Source organism: Taudactylus pleione, unplaced genomic scaffold (genome assembly GCF_031769625.1).
Source record: "Taudactylus pleione unplaced genomic scaffold, aTauple2 ptg000093l, whole genome shotgun sequence".
In the NCBI taxonomy this organism is placed as follows: Eukaryota; Metazoa; Chordata; class Amphibia; order Anura; family Myobatrachidae; genus Taudactylus; species Taudactylus pleione.
The window spans coordinates 31,452,965-31,466,329 of record NW_028284495.1 but is presented as its reverse complement, the minus strand read 5'-3'; the positions used below and the strand labels follow the sequence as shown (position 1 = coordinate 31,466,329).

The 13,365-nt window shown below is 45.1% G+C and overlaps 1 non-coding gene across 1 annotated transcript; it reads right to left on the bottom strand.

The window, feature by feature from the left end:
• Positions 1–6,386: 6,386 nt before the first annotated feature.
• Positions 6,387–6,493, bottom strand: LOC148526925 (U6 spliceosomal RNA). Its single transcript, XR_015878214.1, has one exon. It is a non-coding gene; the product is annotated as a U6 spliceosomal RNA (small nuclear RNA).
• Between the last annotated feature and the right edge of the window lie 6,872 nt (positions 6,494–13,365).

The following is a 13,365-nucleotide window of genomic DNA, read 5'->3' as shown; positions in this document are numbered from 1 at the left end:
AGCAGCAGCGCTGAGCGTCCTATAGGACGCTCTGCGCTGTCAGCTACATGCAAAAGCTGCTTGGTGCTGCCCGGGAGCAGTAAATTCCTGGGTAGCACCATTCAGACAGAAGCAGGGTAATTTCCCAGGACTTAAGTCCCGGGAAAAACCCTGGTCGATTGCAGGGGCGGCTACCCGAGGCAGGCCAAAATCCCGGGAATCTCAGTATGTCTGAAAGGGGTATTATTGGCAATTCAAGCCAGTTGTTATACACTACAGATAATCAATGTTACCACATGGACACTAATATTTCTGAGTATTCTGTTCTAGAGAATAAAGTGATTTCCAATCTGTTCTTTTACATTACTTAGTGGCGGCAATTCATGGAAGTGGAAATACAAGCTATTACGTATCAAGCACCACATATATACAGATAACACAGGTATAACAGACTAGTGCTCCATGTACTCTTTATTCTGTACCCCACGTTTTGAATATACATCATTTGCTGTGGAAAGAAATGTGATTCAAGATGTGTTCTATTTTACTCAAAAGCATTGTCAGTAGTGTTTTGAGAGCTGAATACCAACATATAAATTGACTCCTCAAAACTATCTTTCTATTTGGCATCTATGTATGGTTACTACAGGAGGAGCGACCACTGTCATTATCCAGTATATGGCTTTACTTAAGTAAACCCAAGCAATGAGCACAGACTGAATTAGTACCCTAGTAATACATTTCTTGGGATCATTTCTTTTATTGTATGATCACCTGTGAGTTATACTAACAGCCTGAATAGACACTTCTACTGTCCTCCTATAAGTAAGTAGCCATAATTATTTATATTATAACTAGTGAGACCTTAAAGTAGTGAGTAAACCAGAAAAAGCTTTTGGGCATCACTTTATTATACTATAGGGCAGAATACTTAGATCACGTGTCAATCTGTTATCTACGTGCTTTCTGCAGTATATAATAAGAGCTTTAGTTCCCACTTCCATGAATGACTCCACCAAAAGTAGCTTGGAACACTAGTAACCATTTGTTGCCTGGAGTGTATAATAATGGTGCATACACACGATCAGATTTTTTCTTCAGATATGGACGATAACGATTTAAAAATCGTTCAGTCGTTCATATCTGAAGGAAAATCGTTCATATCTGACATGCCTGAACGATGGACGATCAACGATGCGCGTTCCCGTTTGTCAGATAACGATATCTGACATCTGATGGGTTTGCAGTCAGACTTGGACGATTCCATTCATTTTAATGCAGTCAAAAATCGTTCAATCGTTCAAATCGTTCAAATCGTTCAAAACTTTGGTCAAATCGTCCAAATCGTTCAAATCGTTTAATCGTTCAGTCGTTCATCTGACAAATCTGACAAGTCTGACAAATCTGACCGTGTGTACGCTCCATAAGAGATTGAATTCTCGCTTGCACTACCGCACATGGCAACCTACACATATTCTAAATTATGTGATCCTGCACAAGAGAAAGGGAGAGAAGTAACTTTAGGGCATCACATTATATATCCGTATGAATAACCATTTGCAGGTATGACCTCCCACAACGAAAAAGATATTTTGTTTAAAATGCATTAACTTTTTCTTCTGCCGTGTTGCGCTTTTCCCAGTCCCCTGGCTTCAGCAGTGCTTTCTGAATACAATTAGGAACTGATGCAGTTTAGCGTACATGTTGGCAATATTTGCTCCTGCAATGCATGCATGGAAATAAGGGCCTGGATTCAGAGTTGGGAATAGAGTGAGAGTCTCTCTCAACTGATCATCTTGGTGAAACCATGCTGCACTGCAGGTGGGGCAGATTTAAACTGTGCAGAGAGATTTAGATTTGGGAGGAGTGTTTCCAAACTAAGATCTAAATTGTAGAGTAATAATAAAGCTGTGCAGTATTTGTGGGCTACATGCAAAGCAGCCAGTATTTACCCTACATGCAAAAAAATTTAAATATTTACACCCCTTGCATTGCAATATGGTTTGTTCAGGTTCACAGTTGAGAGAGATATCTCACTCTATTCCCAAGTCTGAATCAGGCCCTAAATGCGGATATTTGCCCATATGAAGAGCTCTTATTGAGAGTGGACCTCCCCCTATATACACACACTTGGTTTGATAGCCATCATCATCATCATCAGTACACACTTGCACCAGCCCTATATATGTATTTACACTTCCAATCAACTATGCATAGCTCACAATTCCATCGTCAATCCCTTGCTGAATGTGAACGTCCCATTACAGCCCAGTTTCCCCCTCCTGTTGCAAGTGGAGATGCGTTGGTACTTACATAGAGTTGTTTCTGGAGTACCTGCCATTTGAAAATACTCAAAATACACTGCGCAAATGGGCGTACATTCAACTGTGTATCGTCCCATTACTGTGCTCTCATATAAGTGACCATTAGTAAGGAAGAGGAATCATTTTGTAGACATTTCATCATCCAACATACAACCTATAACATACATACAACCTATAACATGCATACAACCTATAACATACATATAACCTATAACATACATACAACCTATAACATACATATAACCTATAACATACATATAACCTATAACATACATATAACCTTTGCATTTTCAGTATATTTTATCTTTGTTTCTTAAACAGATTTTATTTAATTTTTTAGTTAGGGTGACTTTTGAGCATCAGTTTTGTTTATATTCATAGAATAGAGCAAAACTGGGAAAATAAATGTGTGCTATAATCTCAGTATCTGTAATGGTCATGTATGTTTGTAATGCCACTTTATTTTTCTTTGCTTAGTATTTCTACTGCTTTCAATAACAACTAATGGGCCCCATCCATCTGCGATGGATTGCCGCGATCCCGCGATGCTGCAATCCGGCATCGCGGGATCGCAGAAATCCAACATGTTGGATTTTCCCGATTTGACGATCGCGATCAAAAAATGATCGCGATCGTCAAATCGCCGACATTTAACATGGAAAATGTCTGTGATCCAGCGACGGATCGCAGAACATCGATGGCAGGCAATCGGAAGTTTCCGATGGCCGATCGGAAATTTCCGATCGCATCCCTGCATCGCGACGATCCATCGCAGATGTATGGGCACCTTAATGCATATTTGCTAATTAAATTAACAATGTAACAATGTTGCCAGTGTGACCAATGAATAATATAATAATATATTAATGCCCATCATACCATTTATGTGTTTTCTCCCTACTCATGGATGAGACAGCTACATCAGGGAGCAGCAAATGCAGTGGGAGACACCAGTGCAGCCACAGGAAGGAATACTGAAATGGTTTTATATTAATTAACAGGAGGCTTCTATGGACAAAGTACAACTTCTACAGAACAAGATTAGACATTTTTTGAAGGATCAAGGAAGTGATAGTGAGGTCTGAGTGAGATAGTGAGGGTGGGCACATATCCTAGTGAAGTCAACATCACCATCCAGAACTCTAGGTTATCACTTATTCTCTATCTATCTTTTAAGACTATGGGCCATATTCAATTAGGCTGCGAAAACCCGTGATTATGTCATTTTCGCCATTTTCACTTTTCCCCATATTCAATTTCAAAGACTTTTCGCATGGGATAAGTTTTCACCATAGAATAGGTGGTGAAAAAAAGTGCAGAATTGGGGTTTTGGGGTACAAACTAAAAAAAAGTTCAACAGGACACCTCAGAAAATGCACTTTCGTTTTGGGGGCAAAAAAAGTAATTTTGGGGACAAACTTCTAAACTAGCAAAATAGATTCTGGGGGGAGGGGGGGAGGAGGTTCCCAAGTATGTGGCAGGTGTTTGTCTGAATGCGGTTGGTTGCGGCAGGTGTATTTTTAAAAGTACACTTTAGGGACTTAAAAATATGTTATCACCCATTTTCATGTACCCCAAATTTGATGGCACTAGTTATTTTCCCAAAATAATGTTGCTAAATGCTATTCTTCACCACTTTGTCAAAGACGCAAAAAAGCACCTGTAGAGACCGTTTAAAGACCCCAAATACCTTAGGTAGGGCTTTTCGGGGATACCCATAGTGATCCCCCATGTTAGTGCATCTTTTGGGGGGTGACAGGCTGATTTCCTCAAAAGTGACAGGACTTTTCGCTACTTACCTTTTCGTCGGGTCCCATTTTCGCCGATTCCAAATTGAATACGGGGATACGCAGGCACCCGCCCAATAGTTTATCCCCAAGAAAAGCTCAGGTGATGGCGAAAAGTCCGGTAACTGACTTTTTTGCCTCAAATTAAATATGGCCCTGAGAGTCCATAACCTCCTATCAGCAATTGATTGCAGCAAACGTACAATTTGCAATTGATTGTGTCTAAAAATCTTTTTTGCTTTTCAATCGATTGTAGATTGCAGAATTGCCACAATCGATTGAAAAAGGGAAAGATTTTTATACACAATCGATTGCAAATTGCATGATTGTTGCAATCAATTGCTGATGTATGGGGGCCTTCCGTGGCTGATTCCACTATTTTGTTGCAGAAACAAATAATGTTGAAATGCAGAAGTGATTAATTCCAGGAATTGCTGTACTTTCCACTGTTTTTGTCGTAAAAAAAAAATTGTTTTTATTAAATTTTAAAATTTTTAACACTATTCAATAAACAAAATGTAAAAGTGGCCTGTTGTAAGTGTCCAGTATTATAAAGTTGATTTACCTAAATTGATCCTGTAATCTTATTGAATCTACTTTCCAGTCTTATGCTAGATATACACCTGAACAATTTTAATAATTATCCGACCGACTTTAAACACTGTGGAGAACATATGATTTTGAGTGTACACGATCATTCAGATTTATCGTTCTCATCAGAATGATTATCTGTCCTAAGATTATTACAAAGGTGATGATAATAAATGGACTATCACCTGAAATTTTGGACAAATGATCGGAAATTCATAGGGGGGAATTGAATCGTATACATTGTGCCGTCTGGCCTGGCTGCTCACATATTGGGCAGTTACAGTAGTGCTGACTTTACAAGTTCGCCCTCGTACCTCTATGGGGTGTCACGGAAAACTTGCGATGCCGGTGGGCATCATGTGCCAATCCGGAATGGCACATTGTGTACAATTGTATTCCCCCCATATTCACTAAAAATTGTGCATAATATTGTCTCATTTTGTAGAAATATTGGGCAGGTCAGATCCAATCATCCGATTCAATTGATTGGTCCTGGGAACTGCGTACACAGGGCCGGCGCAACCCACTCAGCAGATTCTGCACTGCAGGGAGGCGCCAGCCTGGAGAGGAGCTCTCCCTGCAGCTGCTGCTGACACAATTCTTGCTGCTGCCGGCTGCCGCTGCGCCTGTCACACTGCATGACAGGCATCTGCAGCCTGCTCTAGAGATAGGCAGTTGAGACTGAACAGCTCTTCTCTTCACACTTCCCCCCCACCATGCTTGCTCTCAAGTCTACGCCAAGCCTCCGCCTCCCGCTCTGCACTGCTTCCATTAGCATGCACGAATGTGACGTCATGACGTGCCACGCATGCTAGCATAAAGAGCACAAGCTCTATGCTGGTGAGGAATATATATATATATATATATATATATATAATGGGATTTTGGTACCTACCGGTAAATCCTTTTCTCTGATTCCACAGGGGACACTGGAGGTGCTTACGCTGGGGTATAGAGACGTGGATAGCTGGAGCTGGCACTTTAAATAATTTAGAAGTGTGAAGCTCCTCCCCCTCTATGCCCCATCAGCCCTCAGTTTAGAAAATGAAGACCGAGAGGAGATGGAGAACAAGCAGAGTAAAAGGAAGAGAACACACAATAACCAAAACATACAACATACGGAACAACCGAACTGGCAGGCAGAGAGCGCTGAGGTGGGCGTCCAGTGTCCCCTGTGGAATCAGAGAAAAGGATTTACCGGTAGGTACCAAAATCCCATTTTCTCTTTCATCCACTAGGGGACACTGGAGGTGCTTACGCTGGGAACGTTCCAAAGTTTTACCCACGGGCGGGAGCGCTCTGGGGAACCTGCAGAACAAGACGGCCAACATGATGCTGAATCCGCAAACGTGTCAAATCTGTAAAAATTTACAAACGTGTGAAGTGAAGACCAACTTGCCGCACGACACAATTGTGACGTGGAGGCTACCCTACCGGCCGACCATGACGCACCCACAGAACATGTGGAATGAACTGAAATGGACGAAGGAGGCCGGCGGTCGGCACTAACATAAGCCTGATGAATAGTCTGCCGGATCCAACGTGCCAAAGTCTGCTTAGACGCTGGCCAACCCCTCCGAACCTCATCAGAGAGGACAAGAAGCGACTCAGACTTACAGAGGGAAGCAGTCCTGACAACATAGATGCGGAGAGCTCTAACCACATCCAAGGTAGAACATCCAGAGTCCTCCACCAAAGACGGTTAAAAAATATGGAACGCTTCACGAATTTGCGTGTCATCCTTGTGCAAGGGCCATGCTAATCTTCTCTGTATCGTTCCAATTTTAGTATATGTGCTGCCGAAGCGAGCACTGATTAATATGAAAAGCCGACACTACCCTGGGAAGGAAGACGGCCACCGTCCGGAGTTCTACCCTATCTGCATGAAACACCAGGTAAGGTGGCCTATAGGACAGAGCACTCAATTCCCAAACTCTACGAGCCGAAGCTAGAGCCAGGAGGAAGACCGTCTTTCAAGACAAGTACTTAATATCCACCTCTTCCAAAGGTTCAAAGCTAGGGATGTGCAGGCTCGGTTCTACTCGGTTCCGTTCGTTTTTTTTTACCGAATTTTATTGGGTATCAGCTGTCACGAGTTTTGGATAGCCAATAAGATTCGGTATAAAAAAACGAACGGAACCGAGTAGAACCGAGCCTGCACATAAACATTGACGACTGAAAAAACAGAAGCACTAAGTTCAAGTACCAGAGAACTACCGGAGGTACAAAAGGAGGCCGCAAGCTGCAAGCGCAAGACCCCTTGAAGAAACGTATGCACCTCAGGAATGAGGGCCAAGTTCCGTTGCAAGAAAATGGAAAAGGCAGAAACCTGCACCTTTAAAGTTCCAAGACGAAGTCCAGAATCCAAACCCGTCTGAAGATAAAAACAGAAAACCGGGACAACCGAAAAAGATGGAAGATCCCGACTGGAACACCACGAGATATAAGAACGCCAGAAGCGATGATAATGCGCAGTCGAAACTGTTTTCCTGGCGCATAGCATGGTGGGAATAACTGTCTGGGATTCCTCTGCGTTCAGGATATCGGTTTCAAGAGCCACCCCATTAAGCGCAGTTGCGCTAAGCTGGGGTGTACGAAAAGACCCTGCTATAGAAGATCTGGGCGCAGAGGAAAGGCCCATGGATCGTCTGACAATAGGGACCGAAGTTTCGAGAACCAACTTCTCCCTGGCCAGTTCGGAGCCACGAGAATGACAGAGCCTGACTCGTGTTTTATCCTCTTTAGTAGTCGAGGAAGAAATGGAATCGTAGGAAAAAGGTAAACGAAGTCGTAGGTCCACGGAACTGTCAGAGTGTCTACTGCCTCTGCCTGCGGATGTCGAGTTCTTGACACGTAAACCGGGAGCGGATGATTCAATCACGACACCATGAGGACCACCTGAGGATATCCCCATCGACATATCTGCGCGTTGAACACACCTGGATGAAGCTTCCATTCCCCAGGATGGATATCCTGGCGGCTTAGGTAATCTGTACCCAGTTGACTTCTCGCATGACCATGCGACTCAGAGGCCTTCCTCGGCGGTTGATGTATGCGACGGCCGTCGCGATTGAATTCTTATTTCTTCTATCAGAGCACCTTTATGTGCCACGTTTGTTCTAGATGGGACCATTGACCCTGAAAGTGATGATCAAGGACTACTGCTCCTCATCTTTGAAGGCTGGCATCCGTTGTTACGATGATCCAGTTCAACACTCCGAATCTTCGGCCCACTAAAAGATTGGTGGATTGTGTCCACCAGAGAAGGGCCTCTCTGGTAGCTGGGCTCAGACGGATCTGTCGATGTAGAAGCAGATAAGATCCTGATCCGTGTGTTAGTAGGTCCAGCTGAAACAACCTAGGGCCTGATTCAGAGCCGTTCGCTATTTGCGGTCGTTCGTTCAAAAACAAGGGGTGGCTATTCAAATGATCCGTTCGCAAATTGCAGTCTGTTCACACCTCTAAGTCTAAACGAGCGAGCAAAACATACGCTCGGTTATTTGTTAAAAACGCCCCCTGGCCGCTCGCACCATACGTCATGTCCGCTATTTATTAGATTAATCGAGTACATCGACCAGCGTATGAACTGCTCGCTATTCTTGTGGTTGGTTTTTGCTACCACAATCTTGCGAGCAGTTCTGGCTATAAAATAACCCAGTGACGTGGTCAATGACGCTGCTGTATTAATTATGCACACCCATAAAACGCCCGTTTTGACCTTTAAGCACGCCTGCGTTCGGATCTCCACTCCCCATTTTCAAGCACCTTCCCCTGTTACCACCCACATACGCCTCATTCTGTCACTCAAAATAGCAGGCATTCGCTATATTGCGAGCACATGAATTTCGGCCGCACTGACTGGTTCGCGCATGCGTATAACGATCCGTACGCATGCGCAGATGTGCGAACATCGCTCGGAACGAGCGTACTGCCGCTAGCGAGTGGCTCTGAATGAGGGCCCTTGAGTGGAACCGCCCGAACAGTAGTGCCTCGAAAGCAGCTACTATCTTCCCCAGGAGACGCCTACAAAGAAGTAGGGAAACCTTCTTTGGTCTGAGGACCAGCTGAACAAACAACCGGATATCCCGGGCTTTGTCTATTGAAAGAAAGATCCTCTGTGATGCCATATCCAAGATCATACTCTGATATGTCAGTACGGCTGATTTCGCCATGAGTAACAGGTCGTCCAAATAAGGGATTATGGGCCTGATTCAGAGCCGCTCGTAAGCGGCCGCTTGTTCACTCCGAGCGATGTTTGCCCAACTGCGCATGCGTACGGATTGTTATACGCATGCGCGAACCAGTCAGTGCGGTCGAAATTCATGTGCTCGCAAAATAGCGAATGCCTGAAAATTTGAGTGACAGAAAGAGGCGTATGTGGGTGGTAACAGGGGAAGGTGCTTGAAAACGGGGAGTGGAGATCCAAACGCAGGCGTGCTTAAAGGTCAAAACGGGCGTTTTATGGGTGTGCATAATTAAAACAGCAGCGTCATTGACCACGTCACTGGGTTATTTTATAGCCAGAACTGCTCGCAAGATTGTGGTAGCAAAAACCAACCACAAGAATAGCGAGCAGTTCATACGTTGGTTGATGTACTCGATTAATCTAATAAATAGCGGAGATGACGTGGGATGCGAGCGGCCAGGGGGCGTCTTTACGAAATAGTGAGCGCATGTTTCGTTCGCTCGCTCAGACATAGAGGCGTCAACAGACCGCAAAGAGCGAGCGCTCAATTTAAATATCCGGCCCCTTTTTCTGAACGAGCGAGCGCAAATAGCGTCCGACTCTGAATCAGGCCCTATGTTCACTCCCTTTGACCGAAGGAGAGCAATCATGACTGACATGATTTGGGTGAAGATGCTGGGAGCCGAGGAAAACCCAAACGGCAATACCCGAACTGATAATGATCTTTCAATATGGCGAAACGCAGAAAGGCTTGGTGTGGTTCCCAGATGGGAACGTGGAGATAGGCATCCTTAATATCCAGGGATAATAGGAACTGTCCTGGTCCCAAGCTCGCAATAACAGACTGCAGAGACTCCATTTTGAACCGATACATCTTCAGATACTTGCTTGTAAGGGAGCACCTCTGGCTCTACCACGAAAGGAATGTGGCGTACAAAAGGAATGAAACGAAGGTCCAGTGTAAGATCTTCTGGGAGCCGGTGCAGTAGACGGGAGGAAGGAAGACTTACCCCCCTGTGGCTTGAGATATCCATTTGTCCAATTCCGGACCAAACAGCCTGTCGCCATTGAATGGTAAACCCTCTACCGCACGCTTGGATTCTGCGTCCGCTTGCCAGGCGCGCAACCAGAGGGCTCTGCGGCCCGAAATAGCAGAAGCAGATATGCAAGCACTAATCTGACTGATATCTTTTGACGCTTCTCCCAGGTAAACTGCAGACTCACGGATATGTTCTGCTAGTAGGCGTACCTGTAATCAACTGGTCAGCCCAGCAAACCACCGCTTTGTTAACCCAAGTAGTAACAAGGGTGGGCCTAAGTTGAGCACCTGCTGCAGTATAAGTAGATCTTAGAGTTGTCTCCAATTTACGATCCGAAGGATCTTTTAGTACTGTAGCTCCCGGCTACTGGGAGTGCTTCTTAGAGAGACGGGAGACGAACGCATCTACTGGAGGGGGGAGTTTCCCACTTCTCCATCATGGATGGTGGAAAAGGGTAGCTAGATGGAAACCAGCGTGGAACTTGGAACCATTTATCCGGTTGTTTCCAGGCCACTGAGAACTGCTGTTGAAGCTGCAGTGAGAACGGAAAAAAACGCCGAGCGCTTTCACACTCCTGGGATGCAGGAATTACATCATCAGGTAAGTTAAGGATTTTTCTGGCTGCCAAAATTAGAGATTCCACCCCAGGAGAGGTGGACTCTAACTCTTGAGGGGTATCGTTTTGTAATGATTCCTCCAGTTCCCCTTCCTCAGTATCCTCCGTAGCGAGAAATTCTTCGTCAGACTTTTCTAACTGAAGAATAGCCGATAAAGGACGCTTTTGTGTCGGTCCCTGTAAGGAAGTGGAGGGTGCGGACACAGCTGTACCCCTTACCTGTATCAGGGTGTCAATAGACTTTGTTAGCCCAGCAACCCAGGGAGGCTGAGACCTGCGTGTCTCAGCTAACTCAGACGTTAGGTCCGTCATTACTCCTACCATGTCAGCAGCCCATTAAGTGCAAGCGAGGCAGTACTAGCCATAGGTGGATCAATTGCTATACAAGCATCACATAACGTGGACCCAGCGGCATGCGGCTTAGATAGTTTGTTGTTACCCTTAGAACCGACAAACATCCTTTGTAACACCTTTTCTGTTTGGCATGGATACACACAGTCACCACACACAGAGAGACAGAGTACAAACAGAAGTAATGAAAACAGAAGGCTGGCTTGGGACACAGAGGAGGAGATACACCCCACTCCCTTCCCACTGATCAGATTCCCTGCACTTACAACCCCAGTGTATTATGTAGCCAGAAATGGGGAGCAAGAGAATCCAGCCTTCTGAATGCTGCACTCTTCCTGTATAAGGGAGAGATGCAGGCATTTAACAGTTAAAGATCGGCCAGCCGCTTGCCGCGTATAGAGAGAGCATCTGCAGATTTAGGCTCCGCCCCCTTCTTCATGCCCCAAAGGGCCCCCATTATGGCTGTTATGAGCCATTACCTCCCCCTCCGCGCTACACCGCGTGTATCAGCGGGGAGAGGGGAGAAGCAGGGAGCCGCATGTAGCGCTGTTTCAACTGCGCTATAGTAATTAAACACAGCGCCGACCTGTGCCAGCGCTGGACAGCGGGGAGAGGGGAGAAGCAGCAGGGAGCCGCTTGTAGCGCAGATTCACTGCGCTATGTATAAATAAACACAGCACTGACATGTGCTAGCGCTGGACAGTGGGAGAGGAGAGAGGCAGGGAGCCGCTCAAGCGCTGTTACCACAGCGCTATGCATAATTAAACACAGCTCTGACATGTGCTCGCGCTGGACAGCAGGGAGAGGGGAGAAGCAGGGAGCTGCGTGTAGTGATTACACACATCCTCCCTAACACAGCAGGAGCAGGAGCCGGGGGATGTGCAGTTTCTTACTCACTGCGTGTCCCCTGTAGTCTCTCTCTGGCAGGTCAGCACAGTCTTCTCTTCTTCTGTGTGAAGACTTGCTGTGGCGGTAAGGAGCTGTCAGGAGCTCTTTGGAAATGAGCCCTGTGCACTCCTTCCTGATGTTTGTTAAAACATCAGGGCGCCAGGTACCCGGACCCCACCTTTTAGATAGGTGGCGAAGGGTACCTATAGGAATGTAAAATGAAATAAAATAAATGTATTGCTGGAGCACAGCATGATGTGACGAGCTCCTAGAGGCACATTTTCTAAACTGAGGGCTGATAGGGCATAGAGGGGGAGGAGCTTCACACTTCTAAATTATTTAAAGTGCCAGCTCCAGCTATCCACGTCTCTATACCCCAGCATAAGTACCACCAGTGTCCCCTAGTGGATGAAAGAGAAATATATATATATATATATATATATATATATACAAATCCACAAATGGAGGCACTCAGCGAGACTGAAGTATATAATGATAAAAGTCCTTTAATCCTACGTTTCGGGATTCCTTCCCGTCGTCAGGGACATACAGCAATAATAAAACCACATCACACCCCTTTATGTACCCACAATACAACACTCATTAATTAAAAAACCATAACGCACCTGTAAACTGGCGGACCAGAAGGTCCCGGTGAGAACAAACACATCACACAACAGCGCCGTGTTACGTCACTATCCCGCGTCTCCCCCACGTGCATGTCTGCCGAGCATTGCATAGCAACCAACAACGCATCCACACAGACGGGGGAAAACAACGGAAAGCGATAGACACTTTGCATTAAACAAGCGATACATGTTCAACAATAAACAAAAAACAAAATACAAAGGTGCCGTACGATTAAACATAATAAAAACATTTCCATAATATAGAATTATCAACATAAATAAATTGTCGCTATAATGTATCATTTTACTAAACAAAGGTAATTTTACCACATATACACGTTAACCCTTTACAAAAGCTACTATTAAATCCTATGCTGTCTCAATCAAGTTAATGCAAGATACATTCCATCAAAAGCTAAGACACCCAATCAACAATTTTTTTACAAATCAACCATTGAATATATCATCCCCTAATGGAATATATCATCAATCTTTTATTTAAATCCCAAAAATAAGGACATTGGCCCTCATTCAGAGCCGCACGTTAACAACAGTACGCTCGTTGCGTTCCGATGTTGACTAACCGCGCATGCGTCGGTGTTACACTGCGCATGTGCGTACGGCAGATTGCGAGTTTTTTTTCTCTCGCTCCTAAAATAGCGTACAGGAAGTGACATGTCAAATGTGATTGACAGAACAGGGCGTTTTGGGGTGTTGACGGGGGTGGAGATGAAAAAACGCAGGCGTGGCGAGGCGTTTTTGGGGCGTACATACATTAGCAGATGCGAACGTCAAATGTGTTCGGACCGTCTCATACGTCACTGGAACATCCGCTTTCCCTTCAAAATGCTCGCACAGCTTAGGGTCAGGATTACTCGACCACATTGGCGATGGCCTTCTCCTCCGTCCCGGGACTCAACGATGGTGCTGCGATTAATCGCGGCTGGTCAGTAAAGTAATTAGTGTTGGATTGA